The sequence below is a fragment of the Ailuropoda melanoleuca genome, chromosome X (genome assembly GCF_002007445.2).
Source record: "Ailuropoda melanoleuca isolate Jingjing chromosome X, ASM200744v2, whole genome shotgun sequence".
NCBI classification, from domain to species: domain Eukaryota; kingdom Metazoa; phylum Chordata; class Mammalia; order Carnivora; family Ursidae; genus Ailuropoda; species Ailuropoda melanoleuca.
In genome coordinates, this window is record NC_048238.1 from 64,895,977 (window position 1) to 64,909,441 (window position 13,465).

Genomic DNA, 13,465 nt, shown 5'->3' on the forward strand with positions numbered 1-13,465 from the left:
AGGGAAACCCTCTTACAGTGTTCGTGGTAATGCAAACTGGTGCAGACACTGTGGAAAAGAGTATGGAGGTTCTTCAAAAAGTGAAAAATAGAAATACCCTATGTATGATCCAGCAGTTGTAGTACTAGATGCTTACCAAAAGGATACAAAAATACTGATTTGAAGGGGCACATCCACCTTGATGTTTATGGCAACATTATCAACAATAGCCAAACTATGGAAAGAGCCCAAATATCCATCAACTGATGAATGGATAAATGAATAAAGATATATATATATATATATATATATATATATATATATATACACACACACACATAGATTATGGTATATATGTATCAAAAGTAATGAAATCTTGCCATTTGCAATGACATAGATGGAGCTAGAATGTATTATGCTAAGTGGAATAAGTCAGTCACAGAAAGACAAATACCACATGATTTCAATCATATGTGGAATTTAAGAAATCAAACGTAGGGGAAGGGGAAATAAAGATGGGGGAAAGCAAATCTTTAGAAACTCTTAACTATAGAGAACAAACTGAAGGTTGATGGAGGAGGTGGGCATTGTAGGTGCTAAATGTTGATGGATGTTAAGAAGGTCACATGTTGTGATGAGCACTGGGTGTTATACATAAGTGATGAATCACCAGATTCTACACCTGACACCAATTTTGCCATATATGTTAACTAACTAGAATTTAAATAAAAACTTGAAATCAAGAAAAAATGAAAACAGCTTGAGGCATTACAATCACACATTACAAGATGAACTAAAAAGCAGTAGTAATCAAATTAAGTATGGTACTGAGCTATAAATAGACACATACATCAATGGAACAGAAGAGAGTTTAGAACTAACCCCACACTTAAATAGTTAATTAATCTATGACAAAGGAGGAAAAAATCTATAATGAAAAAAAGTCTTTTCAATAAATTGTGCAGGGTAAAGTGGATAGCTATATGTGAAAGAATGAAAATGAAGCACCTCTTCTTATTATTATTTTTTAGAGGGTGTTGAGGTGCAGAGGGAGAGAGGGGAAGAGAATCCCAAGCAGTCCCCATGTCCAACATGGAGCCCAGTGCAGGGCTCAATCCCACAAACTTGAGATGTCCAATGCTTAGCCAACTGAGCCACCCAGGCACCTCTGGAGCACTTTCTAACACCATACACAAAAATATCTCTAAATGGATTAAAGGCCTTAGTGTGAGACCTGAACCCATAAAAATCCTAGAACGGAATACAGGCTGTAATTTATTTGATATTAACCACAGCAACATTTTTTGAGATGTGTCTCCTAACGCATGGAAAACAAAAGCAAAAATAAACTATTGACACTACATCAAAATAAAAAAAAATATTTTGTATATTGAAGTAAGCCATCAACAAAACAAAAAGGAAACCTACTAAACAGGAAATTATATTTGTAAATGATATATCCAATAAGTTAATATCCAAAATATATAAAGACCATCCACAACTCAACACCAAAAAAAAGTAAATAAATATTCTATTAAAAAAATGGGCAGGACATCCGGGTGGCTCAGTCGGTTCAGCATCTGACTCTTGATTTCTGCCCAGGCCATGATCTCATGGTCATGGGATCAAGCCCCTCATTGGGCTTCAAACTCAGCAGGGAGTTTGCTTCCCTCTCTCTCTCTCTCTCTCTCTTCCTCTCTCCCTCCTCCCACTCATGCTTTCTCTCTCTGAAATACATACATACATACACACATATATATTTTTTTAAAAAATGGGCAGAAATTCTGAACATTTTTTTCAAAAAAGTCATCCAGATGGCCAACAGACATGTGAAAAGATGCTCAATATCACTCATTACCAGGAAAATATAAATCAAAACTATGAGACATCACCTCACACGTGTCAGGACAGCTAAAATCAAACCAGAAGAAATGACAACTGTTGGCAAGGATATGGAGAAAAAGAAACCCTCTTGTACTGTTGCAGGGAATGCAAACTGATGCATCCACTGTAGAAAACAGTGTTGAGGTTCTTCAAAAAATTAAAAATAGAAATACCATATGACTCAGTAATTCTTCTAGTGGGTATTTACCACAAACAAAAACACTAATCTAGGAAGATATATGCATCTTTGTGTTTATTATAGCCATATTTACAATAGGCAAGATGTAACCAACCTAAGTGCCAATCAATAGATGAATGGATAAAGAAGATGTGGTATATTTGTGTGTGTGTGTGTGTGTATATATATATATATATATATACATATATATATATACATATATAGATATAGATATGGATAGATAGACAATGTATATACACACAGAGACACACACACAATAGGATATTACTCAGCCATAAAAAATGAATTATTGCCATTTGCAGCAACATGGATGAACCTGGAAGGTAAAAAAAGTCATTAAGTAAAGTAAGTCATACAAAGACAGGTACCATATGATTTACTTATGTGTGGAATTTAAGAAACAAAACAATGGGAAGAAAGAAAGAAAGAAGGAAAGAAAGAAAGAGAAAGAAAGAAAGAAAGAAAGAAAGAAAGAAAGAAAGAAAGAAAAAGAAAAGAAGAAAGAAAGAAAGAAAGAAAGAGTGAGTGGAGGGGAGGAGGGAAGGAAGGAAGAAGAGAGAGAGGGAGGAAGAAAGAAAGGAAGAAAAGGGGGAAAAAAGTCTCTTAAATACAGGCAAGAAACTGGCGATTACCAGAGGGGAGGTGGGTTGTGAGATGGGTGAAATAAATAAAGGGAATTGAGAGTATACTTATCTGGATGAGCACTGAAATGTACAGAATTGCTGAAACATTATATTTTACACCTAAAACTATTACACTCTATGTTAATTATACTTGAATAAAAAAGGAACTGATATTTTAAAAAAATGAAACAAATAAATAAAAGGAAAACAAAAAATGAAAATAAATGAATGGGATATTAATAACCTTTGAGGTATTTCAAAAGTACCTTATTTCTTTATGATAACTAAACACGGACATATTTAAATAAGCACCATAAACTTGGTGTACCTATGTTGGTGGTGGGTTTTTTTATATTAATTTTTTATTATATAATGTTAGTCACCATACAGTACATCCCTAGTTTTTGATGTAAAGTTCCATGATTCATTACTTACGTATAACACCCAGTGCACCATGCAATACGTGCCCTCCTTAATACCCATCACCGGCCTATCCCAATCCCCCACCCCCCTCCCCTCTGAAGCCCTCAGTTTGTTTACCAGAATCCATAGTCTCTCATGGTTCATTTCCCCTTCTGTTTACCCCCCCCTTTCTTCTTCCCTTTCTTCTCCTACCTATCTTCCTACTTCTTATGTTCCATAAATGAATGAAACCATATTATAATTGTGTTTCCCTGCTTGACTTATTTTACTTACCATAATCTCCTCCAGTCCCATCCATGTTGCTGCAAATGTTGTGAAATTGTTCTTTTTGATGGCTGAGTAATATTCCATTGTATATATGGACCACATCTTCTTAATCCAGTCATCTGTTGAAGGGGCATCTTGGCTCCTTCCACAATTTAGCTATTGTGGACAATGCTGCTATGAACATTGGGGTGTATATGGCCCTTCTCTTCACTACATCCATATCTTTGGGGTAAATACCCAGTAGTGCAATTGCTGGATCATAGGTGGTATTTTCTAATCTTGGCACCAGCTAAACTGACCAGTGGTAATACTGATTGTAATAATTATTTCTAATTATATGATTAAAAAGTTAACATAAACCTTCATTGATCTAAGGATAGAAATGTAGAACATAAGTGATCATGTTATAGTTATTCTAACAGTTTAAGAGCCTCCTCTTTGTTATATATTTAAAATAAGGTGTTATAGTGCAACTGTTTCTGAAGGTGGAGTTTAATACAAGTCATTGAATAATCTTTATATGTATGAATTTCTTGAATCAAAAAGCACTGTTAAATGTCTAGAGGATTAAAATAGCCAATTTGATCTAATACAGTGTGTAATATTGATTTTCTATTACTATGTCAAATTCTAAATTGTGTCAGCTAACAATGGTAAACACAACACTATCAACACAAAGATACAACTCTGTTAGGTGCCTTATTAATAGAAACGGAGTAATAGCAAAACGTTTATCCAAGGAACTACTATATACCCTTAAAAAGTGTTGTAAAACTGATGGTTAACAGATGAGAAGTGGGTCAAGGATGGGTTAAATAGGTGGTGGGGATTAAGGAGTACAATTGTTGTGATAAGCACCAACTGTATGGAAGCGTTGAATTACTATACTGTACATCTGAAATTCATATTACACTGTACATTAACTAACTGGAATTTAAATAGAAACTAAAAAAGCAAAAGCAAATGATTAAAAATAAAATCAATAAAATAAATGAAAAAGGTGTTATAAAATATTTCATCTGTGTCATATATATCCAATTAAAAGTTCAAAAGGAAATTTAAATCTTTTGAAATAAAAAACATTGTTTTTGGCTTTAATTCTAAATAACAGATTGTTTTTTCTGATTTATTCTACTTTTAGCCTCTGCATGAAGAAAATACTGAGCTACTCCCTATTATGGGCTAATTGTGGACTTATAAGTACATCAGGGATTAAAGCCCTAAACTTGTGACTCATTTAATCTTAATCACCTATTTAAGAGTCTTATCTCCATATATAATCAATTAGCGGTTAGAACTTTAACATGTGAATTTGGAGGAGACAAAATTCAATCTATAACATATGGTTATATATCACTCAGAAGTAATCATAGTCATTAAAGAGAAATTCTATGGAGATAAATGAAGAGTACAATAAATAAGTATCATACTATACAATATTAAAAGGTTAGTGTTTTATTTCTAGTTAGATACAAAGCAAGGGGAGAGGGAGAAGGCAAGATGGTGGAAGAGTAGAGGACCTCGTTTTCATCTGGTCCCTTGAATATAACTATCAAATCATTCTGAACACCCATGAATTCAACCTGAGATGTAAGAAAAGAATATCTGGAATTCTATAAATAGAAAAGTGACCTCTTTTTGCAAGGTAGGAGGTGTGCAGAAGTGAATCTGAGGGGAGATTTTGGAAGATAAATGGTGGGGGGTAAGAAAGCCTCTGTAAGCCAGCTACCAGAAAGTGATATAGGCCAGGAGGGCAAAATCAGAACCCTTAGAAATCTGCTGTAGTAAGACATCTCTGCCTGAAAGGTGCTCAGGTATTGAAATGGGCAGAATTATAGGTGGGACAGTGTGGTCTCAGGATCCCTAGAGCCAGAATTAACTGGACTGCCTGAGCAAGTAGAGTTCCAAAGCACTGGAGTGGAGAAAACAGGATCAGGGAGCCCAGAAGGAAGTTCTCAGCTTTGTTCACCATAAAGCATGAGCAGGGGCCAATGGGGTGACTGCTCTCTGCCTGGGGACTCTGAAGAAGACTGGAACACTGGGAATCTCTGCCATTCCCCAGGAGGGGTAGAGTGGGGTGTGGACATGAACTGGCAAGAGCTCTCAGGGCAGGTGCCCTGATAAAGGCCAGTACCAGGCAAACTTCCACCTTCCTCTGGGAAAGGCAGAGCAGATGTGCACACGATCCAGGGATTACTGTCAGGGACAGGGCCCTAGGAAGTGCAGTAACATAGGACCTTCTGACTTCCCCAGGGGGATCGGTGTGAGCATGCACCAACATCAGTCTTCAGAGTTTGGCACACACAAAAGTGAAGGACGTTTAGTCCTATGGGTTTACAGAATAGAAGGGACCGAGATCTTTTGGCTCTGGGTCTGGAGATTTGGGTGCAGCCATTTTTATTGGAAAGCATTCAGGGAACAAAAGCCACATAGAGGACCAGCTTACACTGAGCCTGGCCGACTGGGTAGGTGTGGTGCAACTCCACACAGGCAAAGAAATCTGAGAAGCAGCACAGCAGGTCTCTCCTACAGAAGACCAGCTGGGAGAACAGGAACACAGCAAGTTAATGGACCCCACAAGACAGTAAAAAAACTTCCAGTTATAAGGGAAAACAGTATATAGAACTCAAGGTTTTTTCTCATGATTCATTTATCTTTCAGTTTAAAATTTCCCATTGATTTTTTTTTCTTTTTTCCCTTTACAACTAGTTTCTTATTTTATCAACTCTTTGTTTTTGTTTTGTTTTGTTTTGTTTTAAAGATTTTATTTATTTATTCGACAGAGATAGAGACAGCCAGCGAGAGAGGGAACACAAGCAGGGGGAGTGGGAGAGGAAGAAGCAAGCTCACAGCGGAGGAGCCTAATGTGGGGCTCGATCCCATAACTCCGGGATCACGCCCTGGGCCGAAGGCAGACACTTAACCACTGTGCCACCCAGGCGCCCCTATCAACTCTTTGTGTTTGTTTTTTAACTTTCATTTTTACATTTACATTTTATAAATATATTCTTCATTTTTGACTTACGCTCTATTCAACCTTATGCTTTGTGTGTGTGTATATATATACATACATACACATTTTGCTTCCCTTACAATATTGGGACTTAGTGTCTTCTAACATAGAGACCAAAGTACACTAAGGAATAAGTGGACCACCAGATTTGTCCACCCAGTGAAATTATATTCTCTCTTTGCCCCCCCACCTTTTTTCTTTTGCTTTTCTGTTTTGTTTTCTGATCTTTTCAGATTTGTCTAGTGTGTATTTACTTGGGTCATGGTTGATATTTTTGATTCTGTTCACTCGTTCATTCAGTCATCTCTAGGCAAAATGACTAGAAGGAGGAATTTACAACAAACGAAAGAACCAGAGGTAATGCTCTCTGCCACAGATCTAATCAATACGGATATAAGTAAATTGTCACAGATGGAATTCAGGATAACAATTATAAAGCTACTAGCTGGGCTAGAAAAAGCATAAAAGACACTAGTGAATCTCTTAGTGCAGAAATGAGATCTAATCAGGTTGAAATTAAAAATACTTTAACTGAGATGCAGTCGAAATTGGATTCTCAAACAGCTAGTGTAAATGAAGCAGAAAAGAGAGTAGGTGACATAGAAGACAAGTTGATGGAAAAGAAAGACTGAGGAAAAGAGAGAAAAACCACTAACAGACCATGATGAGAGGCTTTGAGAAATCAGTGATGCCATAAAATGAATCAACATCAGAATTACTGGGGTGCCTGAGGGCGAAGACAAAGAGGGCCAGAAGGTATATTTGAGCAACTCATAACTGAGAAGTTCTGTAATCTGGGAAAGGAAATAGCCATTTATGACCAAGAGTTAGAGAGGATCCCTCCCAAAATCAATAAAAAATAGATCAACACCCCACCATATAATAGTGAAACTTGAAAATTTCAGAGATAAAGAGAAAATCCTAAAAGCAGATCAAGACAAGAGGTCCCTAGCCTACAGAGGTAGGACCATTAGACTGACATCAGACCTACCACACAGACTTGGCAGGGCAAAATGGGCTGGCATGATATATTTAGGGTACTAAATGAGAAAAATACGCAGCCAAGAATACTTTATCCAGCAAGGCTGTCATTCATAATGGAAGGAGAGATAGAGTTTCCAGAACAGACAGAAATTGAAAGAATATGTGACCACAAAGTCAGCTCTGCAAGAAATATTAAGGAGCATCCTATAAATGAAGAGAAAGCCCAAGAGTAACATAGACCAGAAAGAAACAGAGACAATCTACTGAAACAGGGACTTTAAAGGCAATGCAATGGCAGTAAAATTAATATCTTTCAGTAGTTACTCTGAATGTAAATGGGCTAAATACTCCAATCAAAAGACACAGGGTATCAGATTGGTTAAGAAAGCAAGACCCAGCCATATGTCGTTTACAAGAAACTCATTTTAGACTTAAGGACACCTCCAGACTGAAACTAAGGGGTTGAAGAACTATCCACATGTTAATGGACCTCAAAAGCAAGCTGGGGTAGCAATACTCATATCAGACAAATTAGGTATTAAAACAAGACTGTAGTAAGAGGCGAAGAAGAACACTATATCATACTGAAAGGGTGTACCCAACAAGAAGGTCTAAAAATTATAAAAATTTATGCTACTAATTTGGGAGCAACAAATTATATCAACCAATCAATAAACAAAGAAAATGAAAACATTAATAATGATATATGAATAGTAGAGGACTTCAACACCCCATTCACAGCAATGGACGACCATCTAAGCAGAAGATCAACAAAGAAACAAGGGCTTTGAATGACACACTGGACTAGATGGACTTCAAGGATATATACAGAGCATTCCATCCTAAAGCAACAGAATACACATTCTTCTAGAATGCATATGCAACTTTCTCCAGAATAGATCACATACTACGTCAAAATAAGGACTCAACCAGTACCAAAAGATTTGGAACAATCCCTGCATATTTTCGGACCACAATGCTTTGAAACTGGCACTCAATCACAAGAGAAAATTTGGATGAACTCAACACATAGAGGTTAAAGAGCATCCTACTGAAGAATTAATGCATCAATCACGAAGTTAAAGAATTTTTTAAAAACATGGAAACTAATGATAATGAAAACAAAACTATTCAAAACATTTGGGATACAGCAAAGGTGGTCCTAAGGGGGAAGTACATTGCAATACAAACATCCCTCAAAAAAATTAGAAAAGAGGGAGAAAAGATGGCAGAGGAGTAGGGGACTGCTTTTTCAGCTGGTCCCCTGAGTTGAGCTGGATATCTACCAGACCATCATGAACACCCATGAAATGAGCCTGAGATGCAGGAAGATACATCCGGCTCTCCACAAATGAACATCTCCAGTGCTGAGTATTGAGGTACGAAGAGGGGAGCTGTGAATCCGTGCACAGATATTGGAAGATAAACGGAAGGGGGAGGGAGCCACTGCGCTCAGGCACTAGGAAGCACTAAGCACCTGAATGGGGAGGCGGCTGGACTCCTGGACAGGCACCCACAGGAAAGGAGACTGAGACCTTGAGCCTGGGAACGCACAAGCAACCAGACTGAAAACTGGAGCTCCAGAGTGCTCACTGGAACTGGAATAAAACCGGGAGCTCGGGAGTGCATGCACGACCTGACTGAAAACTGGAGCTCTGGAGCACTCACTGGAACCGGACTGACACAGGGAGCTCGGGAGCACGCGCACAACCAGACTGAAAACCAGCGCTCGGGAGCGCATGCAAACCACATGAAACAGGGAGCTCAGGAGCGTGCAGGAACCGGGGGCGGTTGGCGGTGTTAGAAGCACAAAGGAGAGAGACGTGCCAGCCCTGGAAGTGAGGGCTGGGAGAGTGGCTGTGGGGCACACAACCCGGGACACTGCAGGGTTTTTACCAGCACCGACACAAACAGAGTTAAAGTGGCCAGGAGAGCTCAGTGGAGAGCGGACAGCGATCTCTCTGTTCTGAGACAGAGGCTAGGATATGGCCACTGCTGCTCTGACTCTCAGAAGAGTCAAAGAAAACTGCCAGGGAAAGCCGCCAGAGAACAAAAGCCTGGAAATACCAGCTCACATTGTGCCCATCCCCATTCCCCCTTGAAGGGAACACAGCGACTCTACCCAAACAGGGTTGCCTGAATATCAACGTGGCAGGCCCCTCCCCCAGAAGGCAGGCTGAAAAATCAAGAAGCCCACATCCCTAAGGTCCCTATAAAACAAGTGCACACTGCCTGGGTCCTAGTCAATAATTTGGGCTCTGGGCACCCCTACAGCCTTTCCTCATCAGAATGAAGAGGAGGAGAAATCCCCCCAAAAAAGAAAGGAGACAGAAACTGTGGTCTCTGCCACAGAACTGATGGATATGGATATAACCAAATTATCAGAAATGGAGTTCAGAGTAAAAATGGTCAACATGATGTGTAGGCTTGAAAAAAATATTAATGAAAATATTAACAAGAATATAGAATCTCTAAGGGCGGAAATGAGAGTGAATCTGGCAGAAATTAAAATTGCTATGAATCAAATACAGTCTAAACTAAACTCTCTGACAGCCAGGGTAAATGAGGCAGAAGAACAAATTAGCGAATTGAAGGATGGGATGGTAGAAAACAAAGTTAAAACAGAAACATGGCTCAAAAAAATCCAATCTCAAGAATGTAGATTAAAGGACATTACTGACTCAATGAAACATTCCAATATCAGAATCGTTGGCATTCCCTAGAGGGTGGAGAAAGAGAGGTCTAGAAGAGATATTTGAACAAATTATAGCTGAAAACTTCCTTAATCTGGCAAAGGAAACAAGCACTCATGTCCAAGAGGCAGAGAGGACCCCTCCCAAGGTCAATGACCACAGACCTACACCACGTCAGTTCATAGTGCAATTCGCAAATACTAGATCCAAGGATATAGTATTGAAAGTGGCCAGGGGAAAGAAAATCCTTATGTACAGAGGGAAAAATATCAGAATAACCTAAGACCTGTCTACAGAGAAATGACAGGCTAGGAAGTGTTGGCAGCGTATTTTCAAAGCTCTATCTGAGAAGAACATGCAACCAAGGATCCTTTATCCAGCAAGGCTGTCATTCAGAATTGATGGAGAGATAAGGACCTTCCAGAATCGTCAGAAACTGAAGGAATTCATAACCACCAAACCATCCCTCTATGAGATATTAAGGGGGGGGGTTCTATAAAAGTAAAAAGGCCCCACAATTGATACAGAACAGAAATTTACAATTTATAGAAACAAAGACTTCACAGGCAACATGACATCATTAAAATCATATCTCTCAATAATCACTCTCAATGTGAATAGCCTAAATGCTCCCATAAAACACCACAGGGTTGCAGACTGGATAAGAAGACATGACCCATCCATTTGCTGTCTACAAAAGACTCATCTTGAACCTAAAGATATATCCAGTCTGAAAGTGAAGGGATGGAAAACCATTTTTCATGCCAATGGACCACAAAAGAAAGCTGGGGTAGCAATTCTTATATCAGACAGATTAGATTTTAAACTAAAGACTGCAGTTAGAGATATAGAAAGACACTATATTATTCTTAAAGGATGTATCCAGCACATGGATATGACAATTATAAGTATCTACACCCCCAACAGGGGAGCAGCAAGATACACAAGCCAACTCATAAGCAGAATAAAGAGACATATAGATAATAATACATTAATAATAGGGAAGATCAACACTCCACTCTCAGCAATAGACAAATCATCTAAGCAGAAAATCAACAAAGAAACAAGAGCTTTGAATGACATATTGAACCAGATGGACCTCATGGATATTTACAGAACACTGCACCCTAGAACAACAGAACACTCATTCTTTTCAAATGCACATGGAATGTTCTCCAGAATAGACCATATACTGGGTCACGAAACAGGTATCAACCAATACAAAAAAACTCAGATTATTCCCTGCATATTCTCAGACCACAGTGCTTTGAAATTGGAACTCAATCACAAGGAAAATTTGGAAGAAACTCAAACACATGTAAACTAAGAACCATCCTGCTCTAGAATGATTGGGTAAACCAGGAAATTAAAAATCAATTTAAACAATTTATAGAGACCACGAGAATGAAAACACAACAGTCTAAAACCTATGGGACACTGCAAAGGCAGTCCTAAGGGGAAAATGCATAGCCATCCAAGCCTCACTCAAAACACTAGAAAAATCTAAAATGCAGTTTTTATATTCTCACTTCAAGAAGCTGGAGCTGCAACAGAAGAATAGGCTTAACCCATGCACGAGAAAGCAGGTGATCAAGATTAAAGCAGAGATCAATGAATTAGAAACCAGGAGCACAGCACAGCAGATCAACAGAACAAGAAGCTGGCTCTTTGAAAGAATAAATAAGATTGATAAGCCACTGACCAGACTTATTCAAAAGAATAGAGAAAGCACACAAATTAATAAAACTATGAATTAAAGGGGAGAGATCACAACCAACACCAACGAAATAGGAAGGATCATTAGAAATTTTATCAACAACCTTATGCCAATAAATTAAACAAACGGGAAGAAATGGATGACTTCTGGAAACCTATAAACTACCAAGACTGAAAGAGGAAGAAATTGATTATTTAAGCAGACCGATTAATTATGAAGAGACTGAAGCAGTGATTAGAAACATCCCCAAGGGGCGCCTGGGTGGCACAGCGGTTAAGCGTCTGCCTTTGGCTCAGGGCATGATCCCGGTGTTATGGGATCGAGCCACATCAGGCTCCTCCACTATGCGCCTGCTTCTTCTTCTCCCACTCCCCCTGCTTGTGTTCCCTCTCTCACTGTCTGTCTCTATCTCTGTCGAATAAATAAATAAAATCTTTAAAAAAAAAAAAAGAAACATCCCCAAAAACAGGAGTCCAGGGCCTGATGGGTTCCCTGGGGAATTCTACCAAACATTCAAAGAAGAAATAATACCTAGTTTCCTGAAGCAGTTTCAAAAAATAGAAACAGAAGGAAAACTACCAAACTCATTCTATGAGGCCAGTATTACCTTGATCCCCAAACTAGGTAAAGACCGCATCAAAAAGGAGAATTACAGACCGATATCCCTGATGAATATAGACGCCAAAGTTCTCAACAAGATCCTAGGTAATAGGATCGAACAGTGCATTAAAAGAATTATCTATCATGACAAAGTGGGATTCATCCCTGTGATGCAAGAGTGCTTCAACATTCACAAGTCAATCAGTGTGATAGTTCATATCAACAAGAAAAGAGTCAAGAATCATATGAACCTCTCAATTGATGCAGAAAAAGCATTTGACTAAATACAGCAACCTTTCCTAATTAAAACAATTCAGAGTGTAGGGATAGAGGGTACATTCCTCAATCTCATAAAAACCATCTATGAAAAGCCTACAGCAAATATCATTCTCAAAGGGGAAAAGCTGAAAGCCTTTCCCCTAAGATCAGGAACATGACAAGGATGCCCACTCTTGCCACTATTATTCAACATAGCACTAGAAGTCCTTGCAACAGCAATCAGACAACAAGAAGGGATAAAGGTATCCATATCGACAAAGAAGTCAAACTGTGTCTCTTCGCAGATGACATGGATACTCTATATGGAAAACCCAAAAGAATCCACCCCCAAACTACTAGAAGTTATAGAGCAATTCAGTAATGTGGCGGGTTACAAAATCAATGCTCAGAAATCAGTTGCACATCTATACACGAACAATGAGACTGAAGAAAGAGAAATTAGGGAATTCATTCCATTTACAATAGCACCAAAAATCATACATTATCTCGGAATTAACTTAACCAGAGATGAAAAGGTTCTACATTCTAGAAACTACAGATCACTCTTGGAAGACATTGAAGAAGACACAAAAAGGTGGGAAAATGTTCCATGCTCATGGATAGGAAGAATAAACATAGTTAAAATGTCTATATTACCCAGAGCAATCTACACTTTCCATGCCATCCCGATCAAAATACCAATGACATTTTTCAATGAACTGGAACAAACAGCCCTTAAATTTGCATAGAACCAGAAAAGGCCCCGAATCGTCAAGGAATTGTTGAAAAGAAAAAACAAAGCTGGGGGCATCACAATGTCGGATT

General features: G+C 38.5%; 1 pseudogene; it reads left to right on the forward strand.

Moving 5' to 3' along the window:
• Positions 1-2,368: 2,368 nt before the first annotated feature.
• LOC100482642 overlaps positions 2,369-13,465 on the forward strand; it is a 50,751-nt pseudogene continuing 39,654 nt past the window's right edge.